At 43.9% G+C, this 9,077-nt stretch overlaps 1 non-coding gene across 1 annotated transcript; it reads left to right on the top strand.

The window, feature by feature from the left end:
* The first annotated feature begins 483 nt into the window (after positions 1-483).
* Positions 484-538, top strand: LOC123726801 (U7 small nuclear RNA). Its single transcript, XR_006758949.1, has one exon. It is a non-coding gene; the product is annotated as a U7 small nuclear RNA (small nuclear RNA).
* The last annotated feature ends 8,539 nt before the right edge of the window (positions 539-9,077 follow it).

The raw sequence follows: 9,077 nt of genomic DNA, 5'->3' as shown, positions 1-9,077 counted from the left end.
GCCATGGTTATTTCCCTTCTGACCGGACGGGCTTTGGAGTGGGCCAGACCACGGTGGAGTATGCACTCACCTTTTGGACAGTGGCAGCATCCAGCGGATTGAATGAGCCAGTGCTCTGCACCCTATACAGAAGAGTATTGTGCGAAGCGGTCCAGATGGTTGGCGTGCCGAGATGACAAAGTCATTGCGATGGCCATCCGTTTGGATAATCTTCTTTGGGGGCGTCGGCACCCCCATCGCCTCTCTCCCTCCTTCGTTGACCGCTCTGAGAGCCAGAACCCGTGGAGGTAGGGGCCACACGCCTTATCTGTCCATTGATTTCACCCCCATTCTGGTGGTTGTGGACAGATTCCCTCTCCAGCGCTCGACGTCGCCAGTCTACTTACCACCTGTCCTGGCAACCCATCTTTACGCCCACCTGTGTCTCATCATCAGTCACCTGCTTCCTGACTCCCTGCGTCAACATTACACTTACAGGTTATGAACAATTTGCTCTTTCAGTATTTGTTCAGTAGGTTTCCTTAAGGAGAAAGCCCTAACAAAATATAATTTAAAAAAGAGAATTAAACAAAAGATAATAAAACAAAAACCCTATTAGTAAATACTACAGTATACAGTATTACAGTAATGTCTATAGAAACACTACAGTAAATACTACAGTATACTAAGCGTACTGCAAAAATACTACATTAAACACTACAGTATTCATTAGTATTTTTGCGCAAAAACAATGGAGAAAATGCATCCCATAACATTTTAACAAGAAAATAGCTGTTCAATCAGTCAGCCTACATTAGCAGCCAATGTGTGGTGTTCAATGTAGGCCTACATTCCATGAGACTTTTATTACCTGTCCTAGTGCGGAAATGCTGGTTTAGTTCCACCCTTCCGAACACCAACCTATGGCACCTTATGAATATTGATTAATCGGACGTGCACATCTCCACCTTCCTCCGGGTGCACTGCCCATACGGTCTCTGGGACAGCCCACACTTCACGAATTGTAAACACACCGAAAAGCCAGGGTCACGTTGCTAATCGCTAACTTACATAGCACAGTTAGCTAGGACAAGGCAGAGGACCATCCACTCTCTTCTGCAACAGAATTGAATGATCAAAGATGAATACAGAGTTAAGCAGTAAGGACACACAATATTCCAGGGCACATTTCTCCATGCATGCACAGACATTTTCAACCTCTCCTTGTCCTAGTCTATAATCTCAAGCTGACCACCATCATTCCTGTCCCCAATTTTTTTTATTTAACTCTCATTTTACCAGGAAAGTTGACTGAGAACACATTCTCATTTACAGCAACAACCTAGGGAATAGTTACAGGGAGAGGAAGGAATGAGCCAATTGGAAGCTGGGGATGATTAGGTGGTCAGATTTGGCCAGGACACCAGGGTTAACACCCCTACTCTTACAATAAGTGCCATGGGATGTTTAGTGACCACAGAGAGTCAGGTCACCCATTTAACATCCCAGCTGAAAGACAACACCCTATACAAGGCAATGTTCACAATAACCACACTGAAGTATTGAGATATAATTTTTTTAGACCAGAGGAAAGAGTGCCTCCTACTGGCCCTCCAACACCCCTTCCAGTATCTGGTCTCCCAACAAGGACCAACCCTGCTTAACTTCAGAGGTAAGCCAGCAGAGGGATGCAGGGTGGTATGCTGCTGGTGTAACTCTAAGGCTACTTGCCACAATGACTACCGTCCTGTAGCACTAGCACTAATCATAAAGTTCTTTGAAAGGCACATATCCCCTCCATCATCCCAGACACCCTAGACCCACTCCAGTTTGCATACCGACCCAACAGATCTATAGACGATGCAATCTCAATTGAACTCCACACTGCCCTCTCCCACCTGGACAAGAGGAATGCGTATGTGAGAATGCTGTTCATCGACTACAGCTCAGCGTTAAACACCATAGAGCCCTCCAAGCTCGTCACCATGCTCGGGACTGAACACCTTCCTCTGCAACTGGATCCTGGACTTCCTGACAGGCCGAACCTAGGTGGTAAGAGAAGACAACAACACGCCCGCCACGCTGACCCTCAACACGGGGGCCCCCAGGGGTGTGTGCTCATCCACCTCCTGAAGTTGGGCTAATGTATTAGTAGTTTCAATTTTTTAAAGGTTTATTTGCCACGTGCACAGGATACAACAGGTGTAAAACAGTACGGTGACATTCTTACCTTGAGAGCCCTTTCCAACAATGCTGTGATAATAATAATAATAATAACATAGATAATAGAAAATAGATTGACAAAAATAAAAGTATGACTAAAAACCACACAAGAACTACGATGAGAGTTAAAGAAACAGAAGAATGCAAGTATATACAAGTCAGTAAATTATTCAATGTGCAGAGGTACTGGAGTGGTTGAGGTGGGTTTATACAGTACATAAAAAGTGACTGACAGTAGCATATACATGTAAACAGGGCTGTAAAGTGACTGACAGTAGCATATATATGTAAACAGGGCTGTAAAGTGACTGGCAGTAGCATATATATGTAAACAGGGCTGTAAAGTGACTGGCAGTAGCATATATATGTAAACAGGGCTGTAAAGTGACTGGCAGTAGCATATATATGTAAACAGGGCTGAAAAGTGACTGGCAGTAGCATATATGTAAACAGGGCTGTAAAGTGACAGAGCAGGAATACATATACACTGAACCAAATTCTAAACACAACATGCAACAATTTAAAAGATTTGACTGATTTACAGTTCATATAAGGAAATCAGTCATTTGAAATACATTTATTAGGCCCTAATCTATGGATTTCACATGACTTGGAATACAGATATACATCTGTTGGTCACAGATACCTTTAAAAAAAGGTAGGGACGTGGATCAGAAAACCAGTCAGTATCTGGTGTGACCACCATTTGCCTCATGCAGCACAACACATCTCCATCGCATAAAGTTGATCAGGCTGTTGATTGTGGCCTGTGGAATGTTGTCCCACACCTCTTCAATGGCTGTGCAAAGTTGCTGATATTGACGGGAACTGGAACACGCCGTCATACACGTCAATCCAGAGCATCCCAAACATGCTCAACGGGTGACATGTCTGGTGAGTATGCAGGCCGTGGAAGAACTAGGAAATGTTCAGCTTCCAGGAATTGTGTACAGGTCCTTGAACCATGGGGCTGTGCATTATCATGTTGACACATGAGGTGATGGCGGCAGATGAATGGCACAACAATGGGCCTCAGGATCTCGTCACGTTATCTCTGCATTCAAATTGCCATTGATCAAATTAAATTGTGTTCGTTGTCCGTAGCTTATGCCTACCTGCCCATACCATAACCCCACCGCCACCTTGGGGCACTCTGTTCACAACGCTGACATCAGCAAACCACTCACCCACAAGATGCCATACACGTGGTCTGCGGTTGTGAGGCCAGTTGGACGTACTGCCAAATTCTCTAAAACGATGTTGGAATTGGCTTATGGTAGAGAAATTAACATTCAATTCTCTGGCAACAGCTCTGTTGGACATACCTGCAGTCAGAATGCCAATTGCACGCTCCCTCAAAACTTGAGACATCTGTGGCATTGTGTTGTGTGACAAAACCTCACATTTTAGAGTGGCCTTTTATTGTCCCCAGCACAAGGTGCACCTGTGTAATGATCATGTTCTTTAATCAGCTTCTTGAGGTGGATGGATTATCTTGGAAAAGGAGACATGCTCACTAACAGCGATGTAAACAAATTTCTGCTCAAAATTTGAGAGAAATATGCTTTTTGTGCCTGTAGAACATTTCTGGGATCTTTTATTTCAGCTCATGAAACATGGGACCAACACTTTACATTTTGCATTTATATTTTTGTTCAGTATATTTCATCCACAATATTGTTGCTTTCTCAGCCGCTGTCCTTGGTCTGCATCATACAGCCCGGGAGTCCTCAGTCCTGTAAGACACTCGAAACCCATAGGTTGTTGAATAGTCATTATGTCGGTCATGGATCCATTCCATACATTACGATTTTGCTGTTTTTAGTTTAACTCAGAGAACTGAGACTCAGGGAGGGATTCTCTCTCTGTATACAGTCAAGACAGTGCTGTCGGGTCCTACCCACTTTGTACCTCTACACGCAGGCCAAGCCACCGTTAACTAGCTATCCATTTCACATCGGTTACCCTTTTGACCTCCTCCTTTTCCGCAGCAACCAATGATCCGGGTCACGGCACCAATGTAACAGTATAGCTTCCGTCCCTCTCCTTGAACTTTACCTGAACTGTAGTTTGCACGTTTTGATATTACTTTGCAGCATTTTGTATCACACTGGCAAGCAAGCACACACTCGCTTTCACAGCTAAGTTTATTACTGTAGAGACACCTTTCAATTTTGGAGACAGCTTCGTGTTTGGTAACATAAAAGGTGGTACCGTAGCGTTAGCTAGGACCGGTAAAGCAGGGATATACTCATTGACCTATATATTAACTTACCTACTTCATATGGATGTACTTCAGTGCACAGTTACCTATACTATAGATAGCTAGCCAGCCAGACTTGTATATAGTTATATGTATATGCCCAACAAGTTTACAGAAACGACGATGTATCCAGCTGTGTTGACATTTCACCTATCCACGTCTTTATCAACTTTTGATGTCACTAGCTAGCTATCCAGCTAATGTTAGCTAGGTGGCGTTAGCCATGAAGCTAGCCCCTGATATGTGTGCCTTAACAGGCTGCCAAGTGAATGCCAGTAGCTAATCAGAATAATATTCCCTCTTTTCCTACTCACCGTTTCATTTTACATTTTTACATTTTAGTCATTTAGCAGACGCTCTTATCCAGAGCGACTTACAAATTGGTGCATTCACCTATAATATCCAGTGGAACAACCACTTTACAATAGTGCATCTAAATCTTTTAAGGGGGGGTTAGAAGGATTACTTATCCTATCCAGGTATTCCTTGAAGAGGTGGGGTTTCAGGTGTCTCCGGAAGGTGGTGATTGACTCCGCTGTCCTGGCGTCGTGAGGGAGCTTGTTCCACCATTGGGGTGCCAGAGCACGCTTTTACTGGGCTGAGCGGGAACTGTGCTTCCTCAGAGGTAGGGAGGCGAGCAGGCCAGAGGTGGATGAACGGAGTGCCCTTGTTTGGGTGTAGGGCCTGATCAGAGCCTGAAGGTACGGAGGTGCCGTTCCCCTCACAGCTCCGTAGGCAAGCACCATGGTCTTGTAGCGGATGTTTCCTGTCACACACCCCCCCCCAACAGCTCCAGATTGAACTAAGTGCATTACAGACAGCAGTAATATGTAGCACCAGGTTGTAAATGGGAAGTAATGAGCCCGTACATGTACATGTTTTGTAGGTGGTTCCAAATAAAATAAAACCATCCTATAAAACCATCCTACGCAAGACACGTATAGTCAGATATAAATGTACGTCATTTTCATCATGAATCACACGGTATAGACGCGGACCCGGTTCAAGCCCAAATATATTGACTCAAACAATGACTTATTGACTTAAAAAGTGCAACGTCACAGGTCAAAAGGATTTTCACTGGTGTATGTGTTTAACCTTGTTATCCACTTTTTCTTCAAACAAGGAGGTGACTGAAAATGTTGTTGTAATGTGTTTGATGCAAGAAACCACTTAAAAATATTATTAGTATTATTACAGCGAATCAGACAAAAAAATGTATGCTTTTTGAAGCCTTTCTCAAAACACAGCACTGCTCCTATAACCCCTTAGGGCTGATGTCACTGCAAACCCATCATTGCCTGCGGGCCAAATCTCACAAAAAACGTTATGAAACATGATATGTACTGTAACAGACCAGGAACAAGGAAACTAACATTCTTTCCTGAAGCCCTTTTATAGTTTCTCAGGCCGTGTCTAGACTTGACAGTTAATGCAGCTTTAGTATTCTGATCATAGAGTTCTGATCATGGAATTCCAAACGCGTTATGCGTCGACACCTACAGTGGGGGGAAAAGTATTTGATCCCCTGCTGATTCTGTACGTTTGCCCACTGACAAAGAAAGGATCAGTCTATAATTTTAATGGTAGGTTTATTTGAACAGTGAGAGACAGAATAACAACAAAATTATCCAGAAAAACGCATGTCAGAAATGTTATAAATTGATTTGCATTTTAATGAGGGAAATAAGTATTTGACCCCCTCTCAATCAGAAAGATTTCTGGCTCCCAGGTGTCTTTTATACAGGTAACGAGCTGAGATTAGGAGCACACTTTTAAAGGGAGTGCTCCTAACCGCAGCTTGTTACCTGTAAAAAAGACACCTGTCCACAGAAGCAATCAATCAATCAGATTCCAAACTCTCCACCATGGCCAAGACCAAAGAGCTCTCCCAGGATGTCAGGGACAAGATTGTAGACCTACACAAGGCTGGAATGGGCTATAAGACCATCACCAAGCAGCTTGGTGAGAAGGTGACAACAGTTGGTGCGATTATTCGCAAATGGAAGAAACACAAAAGAACTGTCAATATCCCTCGGCCTGGTGCTCCATGCAAGATCTCACCTCGTGGAGTTGCAATGATCATGAGAACGGTGAGGAATCAGCCCAGAACTACACAGGAGGATCTTGTCAATGATCTCAAGGCAGCTGGGACCATAGTCACCAAGAAAACAATTGGTAACACACTACGCCGTGAAGGACTGAAATCCTGCAGCGCCCGCAAGGTCCCCCTGCTCAAGAATACATATACATGCCCGTCTGAAGTTTGCCAATGAAAATCTGAATGACTCAGAGGACAACTGGTGAAAGTGTTGTGGTCAGATGAGACCAAAATGGAGCTCTTTGACATCAACTCAACTCGCCGTGTTTGGAGGAGGAGGAATGCTGCCTATGACCCCAAGAACACCATCTCCACCGTCAAACATGGAGGTGGAAACATTATGCTTTGGGGGTGTTTTTCTGCTAAGGGGACAGGACAACTTCACCGCATCAAAGGGACGATGGACGGGGCCATGTACCGTCAAATCTTGGGTGAGAACCTCCTTCCCTCAGCCAGGGCAATGAAAATGGGTCGTTGATGGGTATTCCAGCATGACAATGACCCAAAACACACTGCCAAGGCAACAAAGGAGTGGCTCAAGAAGAAGCACGTTAAGGTCCTGGAGTGGCCTAGCCAGTCTCCAGACCTTAATCCCATAGAAAATCTTTGGAGGGAGCTGAAGGTTCGAGTTGCCAAACGTCAGCCTCGAAACCTTAATGACTTGGAGAAGATCTGCAAAGAGGAGTGGGACAAAATCCCTCCTGAGATGTGTGCAAACCTGGTGGCCAACTACAAGAAACGTCTGACCTCTGTGATTGCCAACAAGGGTTTTGCCACCAAGTACTAAGTCATGTTTTGCAGAGGGGTCAAATACTCATTTCCCTCATTAAAATGCTAATCATTTTATAACATTTTTGACATGCGTTTTTCTGGATTTTTTTGTTGTTATTCTGTCTCTCACTGTTCAAATAAACCTACTATTAAAAGTATAGACTGATCATTTCTTTGTCGGTGGGCAAACGTACAAAATCAGCAGGGGATCAAATACTTTTTTCCCCCAATGTACATTTAAATGTGTTCCTGTGCTATATTCTAATGCCAGTATGCATTCTACAAAAGGTGGAATATGCAAAATATGATAATAACACAACAGCAAATGTTGGCAGTAGCTAAATACTGTAGCTAACTAGCCAGCTAACCTCTGTAGCTAACCAGCAAGCTAGCAAGCAATGCTAAAGGGATTGCAAATGGATTAGCATAACTCTAGCCAAACAACACATTTTTTTCCTAAATATTAGCTAGCTGGCTAGCATTTATGAGGCCAGCAAACACGTTTCTCACACGCTAGCAACATATTCCTCCAACGTTTAATGGAAAGGTGCCTTTTGGTCCCAAAACACAAGTTTTCTGGAGACTTGAGTGCTGATGAAGTCGCCCACTGTATGCGCTTTCGGTAGCCTGATTGAGTCCAGACTGAGGAGAAATCTGCACTCAATGCATCCCTGACCACCTCCTGAAGTTGTCAGCCAGATCTGAGCACAATTAGACCACAAAGCAACCTTTGTGTGACTAGACCCATCTTTTCAATGCAATCTTTGTGTTCTGATTGTAGATATAATGGCGCCCGAGGGGATGGCTGCTGTTTTACAGGCTCCTAACCAACTGTGCTATTTTGTTATTTAAAAAAAAATAAAGTTGCTGCTACCGTCTCTTATGACCGAAAAGAGCTTCTGGGCATCAGAACAGTGATTACTCACCTTGAACTGGACAAAGATTTTCTCTTTAATGAGTCCTATGCGAAGGCTATACTGCTTTCCGGAGACCAGGCCCAAATCCCCGTCATTCGCGTGAAGAAAAGGGGTGTCATGTTCGTCGTAAGGATGGGATCAAGGCGCAGCGGGAATGTGAATACTCATCTTCTTTATTATGAAGAAAACCAAAATAAACACTTAAACAAACACAACGATGAGAAACCGTCCTGTTAGGCACACAGCTAAACACGGAACAACTACCCACAAAAACCCATGAAAAAAACACCCCTACTAAATAGGACCTTCAATTACAGGCAACGAGGAACAGCTGCCTCCAATTGAAGGTCAACCCAATAAACTAAACATAGAAATAGAATAACTAGACACAGACATAGAAATAGAGTAACATAGAATATTAACCAAAAAACCCCGAAACACATAAAACAAACACCCCCTGCCACATCCTGACCAAACTTACAATAACAAATAACCCCTTTACTGGTCAGGACGTGACAAGGGGGAGATACAGAGGGAGAATTTCGGGGTGCCTTGTGAGGATTCGGAGGCGAGTGAGTAAATCGCCACAACTATCGGTTCTATTGGTCAACATGCAATCACTGGAAAACAAACTCGATCTACGGTCGAGACTATCCTACCAACGGAACATTAGAAAACGTAATATCTTATGTTTCACAGAGTTGTGGCTGAACGACACGGATAATATAGAGCTGGCTGGGTTTTCTGTGCATCGGCAGGACAGAGGTCTCGAGGTATTGCTCGCCTGAGGTAGAGTACCTCATGATAAGCTGTAGCCCACACT

This window comes from Salmo salar, chromosome ssa01, assembly GCF_905237065.1.
Source record: "Salmo salar chromosome ssa01, Ssal_v3.1, whole genome shotgun sequence".
In the NCBI taxonomy this organism is placed as follows: Eukaryota; Metazoa; Chordata; class Actinopteri; order Salmoniformes; family Salmonidae; genus Salmo; species Salmo salar.
This window is presented reverse-complemented; position numbering and strand designations above follow the sequence as displayed.